We start from the raw sequence: 12654 nt of genomic DNA on the forward strand, positions 1-12654 counted from the left end.
GCTTCCTTAGCTGCTTTCTAGAGGAGGTTGTAAGCATGTCACTACATACACGGCTATCTTTATGATATTATTAGCCAAATGGGTGCTGCTTTGTATCTGATACATACAGTAGTTCAAAAGCATACTTATGACAGATGTGCTGTACAAAGACTGCCTTGTGTTTCCTATAAGGCTGAACGGGGTACTTACGAAGCCTCATGCTTTAACAGCATGCACACAGATTAGGCTAGTGTTATGTTATCTTAGGTGTGTAGTTTGGATTCACTTCTGTTAAGTAGGTAGTGCACAGCACTGCCCTCTATCTAGGTCAGACGGCCATCATCACAAGACTAGCTGTGCCTGCTTATAAAAAGGTCATGACTGGTGGGTTTCTTGAGTATAAGTGTTCCTTCAGAGAAGGAGGGAATGAAGAGGTCACTGGATCCTCATCTGAATAAGCAGCCTCTCCTCCCAGACAGTTGTATCTAATTCTGCCCATGTCGCACATTGCCTCACCATTTTCAGAAGAATATAAAATGGAAAAAAAAAATAGGGGCAGGGCACTCCACCTCTACAGCTATGGACAGCCCTCGTGCATACAGTGTGAAGACTTACAGGAAGACTTTCCAATGGAACTACTTTTGGGCCACCAAGGTCCCTGTCAGTTACCCTCATCCATGTCCCTGCAAGTAAACACAGGAAACTCATTGATTCTTAGGGTGAACTTCAAAAAACAAAGGGAGTGGCCATCTGCATTGAATCAGGAAGATGTGGGGATCCCTGCGGACCCATGATAAGGGTGGTTTCACTTTACCATGAAGCTGAGCTCACCATGAACCATGGATGTAGTTTGCCAGCATTTTGGCTGGTGACCTCATTAAGGTGGAAGTAACTATGTGACTTGCCGCCATTTTGGCTAATAATACCACAGAGCTGTCCATTGGGGGAAGGCTTTTAACTGCTGAGCCATCTCTCCGGCCCATGTTTTGTTTTAATTCTGCACAGATTTTGCATACTTACTGGCTCATAAGGGGAACCTGAGAGCTTCCCCAGACATATGATTCAGACACTGGCTGAATAACAAAGGGGACGAACACTTTGAGATTTGTGGTGGCCTGGGGATGAATATTGTCGAAGCAGAGATCCTAACAGACTTAAGAGATAAACTACCAGGTGCCAGACAAGCGGCTGCCAGTGGGCATTTGCTTCAGCCAACATGGGAGCAGCTTGCCTGGACCGGGGGCTGGAGGGGTGGCCTTGCTGACTCTTTCTGCTGATGTCTCCAGGCCTTTGTTCCACACTCGTGTGTTTTGGTTCTTGCTCATGGCACCTTGGTATCCTGGCTTTTGAACTTACCTTTCAGTTACACCAGAGAGAGATTGAAGAAAAGACTAGCTCAATGCTATTCACCCTCTGATGCCTTTCTCCTTCTCTTTTTTATGTTTGGGGCTCTCTGGACTTTAAAGACTTAAGTCCTATTCACATGTGGTGAATTTCAAATAAGTCGCCATAAGTATAATCTAGATCTGATTATATATATGCATATATTATATAATATATACCATAAGCATGTATTATTATATATAATATGAACATTCATGAGATCATGAAGATGCTAAGGCAGAGGAATTGCCCTTTCTGTGTCTCCTGGAACAGGTTGTACCTTCCATCTGTAAAAACTTTCAAAGCTTCTGTCTGGCCAAGGGCTCTCTACTTTCTTACTAGCTGAGATGCACGGGGTCCTACTCCCCTCTACATGACAGGACAGCTAACTCTAGTTTACATCAATGCATACAGCATGACCCAAAGTCGTTATTTAGGTTTTGGGAAAAGAGAAAATGTTCTCTTTCTTCTGTTACAGGTGCCTTTCGCCTGGATCTGCCCGTAGAACAGAACCGGGGCCACCCCTTCAAAGGCGGAGATTCTCACCTTGACCTGTCCTCCAGCTAGGGTTAAAAGGATACTAAACATAGTCCCCACTGGCTTAGTCCCAGGATAACTGGCACAAATAAGGCCCCCAAAAGGAAACTTTAGTCCTTTTTTCTCAACCCACAAAACTATTCTGTAAATAAGAGGGAAAGTCCAGTCAGATTCCTTTTGTAGTTTTTAAAGTCAAAGGTCAACAGTCAGAAGAACTGGCTAAAATGTATGCCTAATCAAAGTTTATTTTAAAGTGCCTTGGTTTTGAAATACTACACAGTAGTTAAAAGAATTGGGGTGGTATCTTCTTTATGGTGCTCAATAACCATATTCAGACACCTGTTCTGATGTGATCAGAAGAATTAAAAGGAAAGACTTTTCCCCCCTTGCCTTCCCAAGTCATTTTTTAAAAGATTTATTTTATGCATTAAGTACTCAGTTGCTCTCTTCAGACACACCAGAAGAAGGCCTCAGATTCCATTACAGATAGTTGTGAGCCACCATGTTTTTTCTGAGAATTGATCTCAGGATCTCTGGAAGAGCAGTCATTGCACTTAACCGCTGAGCCATCTCTCCAACCCTTCCAAAGTCATTTAAAACCCAGAAGACTGTAGAATATCTGTCAAAGTGTCCTGTAACTGTGGCGCGTCTTGTTCAGGGAGATCATGTGGACGTCACTGTGTGGTCCCCCACTAGCTTAATTAAGGTTTCTAATGCTATGGAAAGATGCAATAACCATGGACCTCTGATAAAGGAAAACATTTCATTGGGGTTGGCTTACAGTTCAGAGGTTCAGTCCATTATCATCATGGCAGGGTCATGAAAGCATGCAGGCAGACAAGGTGCTGGAGAGGTACCTGGGAATTCTACATCTAGACAGACAGCAGGCAGCAGGAAGAGAAATTACACTATTCCTGACTTGAGCACTTGAAACCTTAAAGCCCGCCCTCAGTGAGACACTTCCTCCAACCAAGCCACACCCACTCCAACAAGACCACACCTGTCAATAGAGCCTCTGGGGGCCATTTTCATTCAAACCACCACACTGTCTCCAGTCTACAAAGAGAAAGGTCAACACCGAGGGAAAATGCCATCCACATTTCCAACTGAAGCCATGGTCAAGCAAGACGTTTGACTTAGCATCACGTCGATGGACCACTGATAGAAGAAAGACTAGTAGAGCAGCAGCTCCTCCCAAGCCCAGGTGACCCTTGGGGAGCAGATCTTCAACTGCCCTTCACAGGAAAGCAAAGGTGATTAATTCTGGCCACGTACATGGTCTTAACCACCCCACAGAAAACTATAAGCAGAATTGAAATGAGCAGTATGTGTCTGAAATAGCTCAAAGGACTGCGTTACTATCACTGTATCTCACTAAAGATTCTCTACTTGAAAAAAATAATTGCCCAAGTCTAAGACATGACCTTGGCTCATTTCAACACTGCAAAAGATGTCACCAATTATAACACATACTTCCCCTCTGGAAAGGTGTCCTTCTGCACATAACCACTCTATTACCTGAGTAAATAAGATTACCAGATACCCTACATCAAAATCACAGGATACCCAGCAGTATCCACGAACATTGCTGGAAATCCTGTAAAAAAAAAAGGTGACCAGTAGGATTGGATTTCTCCTCTAAACTGTCCATTAGATACTGACTTCCGTTGACTTCTCTTACAAAGTTCCAGGTCTTTGCTGCTTATTCAAGAGTCTAGTGTGACAAACAGCTGATTGCACAGTTACTTTATCCCCCTGCAGGCTCTGCTACACAGTCCTGCCATCTGTATGATTACATTTCACCTCACTAAACAAAACTTGGGCTAACCATGATGTTGAGAAACCTTCTTCATTAACTTCGTCTGTTAATGCTCCCCAAGGGATTGGAATAGAGGACAGCCAGATGCTGACCTCAGAATTGAAGCTGGCTGATAAAACACTGCTCGAACTCTCAAGCCAAACAAGCGGCCTCCCCCATGGTTCACATCTTACAGTGGACAAGGTAAGGGGGGGGGATCTTCAGACCTGCTCTTTCCTTTAACAAGGGCAATGCTGCCCCGACTATCACCTATCCTATCAATAGGAATTATGGCAGTACAAATTATCTCTTTTTTTGCACGTTACAGGTGCCACCTCATTCACATAACATGCTCCTAGTATGTCACTACAGGACGGCTTTATGGGTCTCTGTCATCTGTAAAGTTTTATCACAGTCTTTATACCAACCTTCCTCTGGTGGCTCTAATGGATTCCCCTTTTCCATCAACCCCTTTTCCAGGTTGGAAGCCACTGGAAAGGTCTGTGCTTCCAAAACCTTTAACAGTAGTTAGGGTGACCTCTGAGAAGGGGAACAAAGTAAGTAATAGACAGAGCCTCGATTAACATACAGATAGGAAGAGGGGCTACAACTCGGTAACAAGCATGGCAAACTTCCAAGATGGCCGGCTTCTTTCTCACCTAAGACAGAAGTCTGCAGCTAACAACAAAGGCCCAGCAGGCCCCTCCCTGCCAACCCCCTCCCCCCACCCTCCCCCACCCCGCCTCCCTCCTCTGGCCAGTAGGTCCCCCTGCTGATGCCCATCACAATTGTGGGCCAATCGGCTCTCTTATCCTTGTTCAAACTGACCAATCCTAAACTAGGAGAAAAAGACCCTGTTCCCCTTTAAACCCATGGTAATAAGAGCTACAGTGTTCTTCATCGCACTGCCCACCAGTTTCCCAGGATTGGAGCCTGGCACAAAGAATTATGTTAGCCCTGCTGTACCAAAGAAATGTAAGATCAGAGCAACACAATTCAAGATCCGCTTGACTCTTTAGCTGTCACACAGAGCCAAACCTCCTGATCACTACCAACGGAGGGACTCGTGCCCTCCTCTAGTGAAAAACACTGCTTCCATACCTATAGTTCAAAACCGGTTTGCAATAGGACCCAAAGACCTAGAGGAGGAAAACCCTTCTCTTCTGCTGGGCTCTTGGTCCCCTCCCATTCCGCTCTTCTTCTCACTTACTTCCTTTCTCCTTACTGTGCACAAACTTACGTTTTTATCCCATGTTTTGAACTTTTTACAGACATTCCCGCTGGACTACATCACCACGACCACCTGGTACACACAAAATGGACTATAAAACTCGTAGAGTCTCTAGGCCCAAGAACCCCCAAAGGACATGTTCCCCCCTGCCACCAGAAAGTAGCCAGACAGAAAACCAACAACCCCATTGCTTATTTGTAAAGGATCTGAAATAAAGAAAAATGCTCCCCCCGCCCCAAAAAAAACCCATTAAAACAAAACAAAACAGAAAAACAAGACCCGAGAACAAGACCAGGAAACCTGCCATCCACAGAACTCCGGGAAAGGAGCTGACCCCTACCGTATACCCCGGGGCCCAGAAGCTGTAAAACCATGCAGTTTATCTTGTCTCCCACCCCACAGGTTTGAAAAGCAGTTTGTCCAGAAGAACCCCTGGGTCTGGGGAAGTCATAGCCTCTCCTCTCCAACTTACGGTTATAAAAGCTGAACTCAGACTCTGAGCCATGCTTGGGGCTGCCTTTGCTATCTGCCAAGGTAAGCCCCTGAGAGAGCCAAGGGCTCACGATGCAGGTTTAGAACAGCTGCTGAATTCCTCTCCTTGGGCAGGAGAGGCCAAGACGTGGTCTTCCACGGCTAGTTCTTGTTTCTCCTTGTGTGCCTGTTTATTCATCTATAGGGCAGGAGGCTATGCGGGGGAGGGGACCTGCATGCACAGACCTGGAGCTGTTCCTAGCAGACCTTGAGCATAATTTCCACAGGAGTGCTGCCTATCACCACCCTCAGGGCCACACCACCAGCTGGAGTCGCCCGTGCCTGCCTCTGCTTCCCAGTTTCCACTTCTGTCCAGGAGGCAGACGCAGCTGCTGTGCAAACCCCAAAGCCCAATGGGGTTGGCTCTGGGGGACAAGGATAAGCAGACTAATAGTCAAGGCAGAGTGTGGAAGAAAGCTGAACAGCCAAGTCACCCATCCAAGAGGCTGGGGTGACAACTCCGTACTAGGGATTCACCGAAGCTGAGCCTGCAGGAAGTGGGGAGCAACATGCCAACATCCACATCAGAACGTGCTCATCAAGCTCCCAGTCCCAACAAACTAGTGACTCTTTCTGTAACAAATACTGTGGGTTCTCGTTGGGCAAGATGGCTCAGAGGATAAAAGTGTTCCTGCCAAGCCCGACTAGGTGAGTTTGATCGAGACTCGCATGGAGGAGAACTAGCTCCTAAAAGCTGTTGCCAGGCCCCACAGAAGCACACAAGAGAAAGGGGGTGGGAGGAGGAAGGCATTTTTAAAAGAAAGAACCCATGGACCAGTTTCTAGCCATTTCAAACTATCCAAGGCCCCAGGCAGAGACAGAGGTTGTGGTCTTGCACCAGCCAGAGTTGCGGCCAGAGTGGCAGCCATGAGGTGGTATGGCTTCCCCTCAGTGAGATCGAGGTGGTAATTTATACCTGTCCCTCCCAGTGTGTAACAAGGCCTTGCTGGACGTTGCTGGACACACATACAGGCACACACATACATGTACAAAACACACACTCAGAGCTCTCAGGAACAGGCCACCTCTGCTTCAGGAAACAGACCTTCTGAGAGTATCTAGTAGGAAAGGGACCTTTGAGGGAATCAGCATAAGTCTTCACCACACCTATATCAAAGTCCTGTAGTCCCCGATGCTGAAACAGGGTAGACCTCAGAGTTTCTGAAAAGTCATCTACTGGGATCACTCCACTTTGAGGCCCTGGAACAGATCATCCTCCTGAACGTGTTCTGGGAGAGAAGACAGAGCAGCAGTAGCCTCGGGAAAGCCTGAAACACAGGAAAAGACTCATTACAGGTCACTTGCAGATGGAGGACAGAGGGATGTGTGGCCAGGAAGCAGAGGACCCTGGGGGTAATGGTTACAAGGACTGGTAGGGTCAGAGACAGCCTAGCCTAGTCATGGGGAGTGGGGAAGTTAAGACAAGCCAGAGGGAGGGAAGGACAGGGGGGGGGGCAGGAGAGAGAGAGAGAGAGAGAGAGAGAGAGAGAGAGAGAGAGAGAGAGAGAGTCAGTACTCAGTTCTCTCCCTAAAGATGAGAATGGTGTGTCTCCAGTCCCTCTCTCTGATGGTCTTAAACATCCGCCAGAGATGACTCACCAGCGGAAAAGCTCCTGCTTCTAAGACTTCTGAGTTCCATCCTCCCAGAACTACAGTTGCCCTCCTCTGACCAACCTCTCTCCCCTCATAGTAACAATGTAACTTAAAACAGCAACAGAAACAACTGTGAGTTTACAAAGGATGCTGCCAGCGATTATAATTACCCAAACAACATCCTCTTAATCTAGAGTGGCTCTTGAGCAGGGTGGTAGTTCCCCAGATGGATCAAATGGGAAGATGGAGACAGTGACGTTCCCATCTCTAATCCTAAGAGGGGCTTTGGGAACCAAGTGAGAGGGGGAGAGGGGACCCAGAGGATGGTCTGAGCCAGGTTGAGTATCTCCAGGGACCACTGCCCTAGAGAACCTGTCACTGTCCTGGGAGTAGGGTCTACCCATGAGAAAGCTAGCCTGGGGCCCAAGTCACTGCAGGCAGTTTTTGGGGAGTGGCAGGCCTTGAGCACCCCTCTTCCCATGACTCTGGGTCTCCCAGCCCAACAGGCACCACCAGCCCAGACATGAATCACAGCCTTCCCCATTTCCACAGAAAACACCAGAGGGCAAGCAGTTCAGAATTCCAGGAATTTATGAGAGCCTTGGGAAGTTCTGGGAGGGCTTTCTGAACTGGTCCCTCTGACCTTCCTTTGACTCTGACTGTCCCTGGGAGCCCCTGAAGACTGAAGAGGGAAATATCCTCAATGGCTCCAAAAACTGACATATGCAGCTCCCTCTGTCTCTTACGGCCCCCTCCCAATTCACAGACCCCTCCCAATTCACCCTTGTATTCAGTCCTTCATAGCCCCCCAAAGACTGCTCTACAACCCTCCATAAATTCCCCCACAGAATCTAACCCCATCAGTCCTCACAACCAACTACATCCCCATAGTTCCCACAGCTAGGGAAGCTTCCTCGGCCTCCTGCTCCAGAGAAGGGCTCTGCCTTACCTGTATCAGCGGCCCAGTAAGAACTGAACAGGGGCGGGGTACTACACAGAGGTGGCCATGGTACTTCTTGGGGACAGAGGAAAGGATGGAAATGAACCTGACAGACTGACATACCACACAGACGGTCTAGGTTTCAGAAGATGAATGAGACTTGAAAGCACATGGTTATTTCAGCTTCGGGAAAACAGGAAAAGGGGGAAGTAAACACAAGTGAATACTGAGTGAAGACATGGAGAATGGATTCAGTAAGTCCACTGTCCACTAAGGAGTTCCTCAGGGAGACCGTGAAGGGACAGCAGTCAGCAATGGGATAATAGAAAACACTCAGGACAGGTTGGGGATTTAGCTCAGTGGTAGAGCGCTTGCCTAGCAAACGCAAGGCCCTGGGTTCGGTCCCCAGCTCAGAAAAAAAGAAAAAGAGAAAAGAAAAGAAAGAAACACTCAGGACTGCAGAGAGCCTCAGATGGAGTTGCCCAAGGAATGCGGGTGAAGGAAGGTCCATAGAGAGACATGTGTGCGAGCACAAAGCAACAGGAAGTGACTTCGTGACAGGTTTCAGAGATGGCGTGAATGTGCATTTGTTACACAGGCTGAGGACTCCCGGGCATCTGACTTCCGGTCTGTCGCAATGGATGTGCAAAGCACTGTCAAACCTCATTTTCTATCCTGGGCCAAGCTATCAGTTACGTATGAGACAGAATAAAGATAAACTAAAACAAATCACACCTCCTATGTATCCTTCACTGAAGAATGTGGTCCAGCGAAGTAAGAAAGAAAATGAAGCAAAAGGCATGCGTTTGGGACTACTCACTTGGTGACCCACCAAAGCAGAGGGAGTCCCAGGCCCGCAGGGAGTAGTCAGATTAGGGTAGAAGGGGGAGGAAGGAGTAGGGCAGAAAAATGGTGGTGAGGGGGTAATGTCATGCTACTGACAAGAAAGGGGGGGTGGATTCAAAGCTATGGAGACAAAAATATATGCAAGAAAATCATGCTTCAACTTGAAAGTAAAGAAAACGTCATTGCTTTTAGCTACTAGGTGGAAAGGTAGCCATCCAATCTTTTTAGAACAGATTGAGTGTGTGCGTGTGTACGTGTGTGTGCGTGCATGTGTGTGTGTGTGTGTGTGTGTGCACACGCATGTGTACACTGGCCCAAAGAGACCAGAAAATGACGTTGCATTCATTAGAGCTGGAGTTACAGGAGGTTGTGAGGTGCTGAGAACTGACCTCTGGTCCTCTGAGGAAGCAAGTGTTCATCATAGCTAACTCATCTCTCCAGCCTCCATTTCGTTTGTGTGTTTATTCTTCAGGGACAGGTATTTCCTACTGCATTTCCGAAGTCAGCAGAGAAGTCCCGAGTAGCTTAGACATCACACTTGGCTTTCGATTTTCTTTTGATGTCAGAAATATCTTCCTTACATAGTATTAGGTAGCGCCACATTAGGCTCACAAAGAAGGGAATGTCCCTGGGACCTTTAGCTGCATAGTCTGTCCATTATTGTATGTAACATGGTTACCCTGAGTCCCTTCTGAACCATTGAAGTCCATCTTTATGAGAGCTAGGGGAAGAGTGAGAATGGTAACTCACCTCTAATGCCAGGGCTGGAGCTAATACTGAGTGGCTAGGGGGCGGGGCTAATGGGCGTGGTTAAGGGCTAAGGGGCGTGGTTAAGGGGTGGAGATAGGCAGATCCCTGGGGATCAGTGGCCAGACCCAGGCCAGTGAGTGAGGCCCTGTCTCAAAAACCAAGGTACATAATGGTATACCCACAAATCTGCCTTTAGTTTACAAAAAGCAAACGACTGAGGAGGGCAGGTAAGAAAAGTAGACAGGGCGGTCAGCAAATGGGCGGGGTGGGGAGGGCACTGTATAACTTCAGAATGTCTGTCATGGAACACTGAACCCCAGGTCCAGAACTGGGAAGCAAAGAGGGAGAGTTAATTACCATATTCATTCTTTGAATCAATTATTTTGTTTAAGAGAATGATTTGGGACTGGAGAGATGGCTCAGCAGCTAAGAGCATTTGTTGTAGACGACCCAATGTAGCTTTCCAGCCCCCACATAGTAGTTCACTGTAATCCTGCACCAGGGGGATGCAATTCCTCTGGCCTCCATGGGTACCTGCACTTACATGCATACTCCCACACAGACACATATAATTAAAAATAATACAAGCAAGCCTTTATATAAAGAAGAAGGACAAACAAAATACTTAAGTGCTATAAAGATGTGGAATGCATTTTGGGGTCCAGCTATGGTTCTTCGTCCTCCAATTCCCTTCTCTCCAGGTGCCCAGACGTCCACTACACACCAGGCTGGAAGGATGAAGTAGAGCCCGGTGGGGCTGGTGGGGTTCTGCAGGAACTCCCAGGCCCTGTCCAACTAGGAATGAATACCGGGGGCAAGGCAGAGGAGGACTTCTCAAGGATCTTGAAGGCCTTCTCCAATGATCTTCGACAAAACAGCTCTCTGAGACAATCTTAGCTTGTTTATATTTCTTTATTTGGGTGGGATTGTATGCATAGACTTTATCTGGGGTAACCAAGGGTTGTACAGTTGTCGGGAAGGGGATGAGAATATTCAGGGTGGCAAAGGTACTGAGAAGCCTCATTAGCATGGGGAGGCATTCCAGGAATCTCCATTGCAGGGCCAGTTGACATTCCTCACGTAGGTGGAGGTGTTTGAGATCCCCCAGGTAGAGAGAGGCCCTGCTGACAAAGGGAGTCTGACATTTTGTACAGAGCTCAGGGCTTTTTGGTAATATCAGACTTGCACCTTAGCAGCAAGGTTTCAAAACAGTAAGAGACTCATCTTACTGGTATGTAGGAAGGCAAGAAGGAGAGAATCTTTCACCATAAGATTTGGGGAGGGGATCTTTTTAAAGTTTTGTTCCAATGTGTATCTCTCACTAGCTTTAAAAACTGGAGCCCATGGGCTGGAGAGATGGCTCAGCAGTTAAGAGGTCCTTCCAGAGGTCCTGAGTTCAATTCCCAGCAACCACATGATGGCTCACAACCATCTGTAATGGGATCCAAGGCCCTCTTCTGGTTGGTCTGAAGACAGCTATCGTGTACTATTATACATAAAAGAAATCTTTAAAAAGTTTTTATTAAAAAAAAAAAACTGGAGCCCATGAACAAATTACTTCAAGACTCTAAATGCCTTGACTTAGCATGCTAAAATAAAACATTTGCTGCTTGGGCATTTTAAAGCATTTCCACTGGCATTTTCTCAATCAATTTTACAACCATTACCAAATGTAGATGGGTACACTTGATCTTTTTCCCAAGTACATACATACAGGAAAACAAACCGTCTCCAGTGGTTACCCAAGGACTGGATGCTAGCCTAGAAGAGCAGACAGCACCCATCACCCACCTTCAGATACCCGTGACCCCACCCACACCACAGCATCCTTCTCTGGGCTCAGATCAATGAAACCTGCTCTCCTTTAAGAAGCTTCCCATCAAGCCGCAGGCCTCTTCTCCCTACTGGAGACAGCTCATTCTATTTTTACTCTGTGTCACCGAATGGCTTGAGTCCAAGATGAGCAGTGATCTGGATGCCAGACTCCCTGGCAACATCCCGAGCACTGCTCTGCTCTGTGCAGAGAACAGACTGGTCACTGCCACCCCCAGGCCCCGTGGTCCTCACACTGCAGGGATGGTATGATGATTTGTAAAGGCCTGCCCCAGGGAGTGGCACTATTAGAAGGTATGACCCTGTTGGAGTAGGTGTGTCACTATGAGTGTGGGCTTTAAGACCCTCATCCTAACTGCCTGGAGGTCAGTCTTCCACTAGCAGCCTTCAGACGAAGATGTAGAACTCTCAGCTCTGCCTGAACCATGCCTACCTGAATGCTGCCATGCTCCCACCTTGATGATGATGGACTGAACCTCTGAACCTGTAAGCCAGCCCCAATTAAATGTTGTCCTTTATAAGACTTGCTTTGGTCATGGTGTCTGTTCACAGCAGTAAAACCCTAACTAAGACAGATGGTCTTCAGACCATCTTAGACATGCCCAGAATGCCCACAAGAACTTGTACCCTATAAATTCAAACACATAAGGTACAAACAGTAGAGGGAGCATATGCCCCTCTAATAAACCTTAAATGTAACATGTGAGCATTGATGAACCCCTGGACCTTTGGAGCCATCTAACTGATAGTGACTCTTTATCATGTGGTTTCATAGTCACAATTTAGACTCAAGAGTCAGTTTAGGTTGCTAAAACAAACCACCACATACCAGTAATATTTATTGCTCACAGACCTAGTGCCCCAGAAGATCAGGGTGGCCCTGATCCAGTGTCTGGAGAGGGCAGGCAGAGTGCCAACTTCTTCCCTGTGTCTTCAAATGTCCAGGAGAGATCATCCCTCTTGTCTTCTTATGAATGTACCAATCTCGGCATGAACGTTGTGGAAACATGAGCACCTCCTGGGGTTTTAATTCCTTCTCTAGGGACTCAGCTGCAACATATGAAGGGGGGCAGGTGACATTCAGCCCATAGCAGGCAATGTTGTGTGGGAGGCTGGCATGGCTGGGTGGCTCCCATTATTCTGTAGCTCGATTTCTTGGGACAGTCAATTTGAGGTGTGACTCCAATGATCGGATATTCAGGGTTTTTTTGTCCTTTCTTCATGCTACTATGC

The sequence above is a fragment of the Rattus norvegicus genome, chromosome 1 (genome assembly GCF_021556685.1).
Source record: "Rattus norvegicus strain SHRSP/BbbUtx chromosome 1, alternate assembly SHRSP_T2T, whole genome shotgun sequence".
Lineage (NCBI taxonomy): Eukaryota > Metazoa > Chordata > Mammalia > Rodentia > Muridae > Rattus > Rattus norvegicus.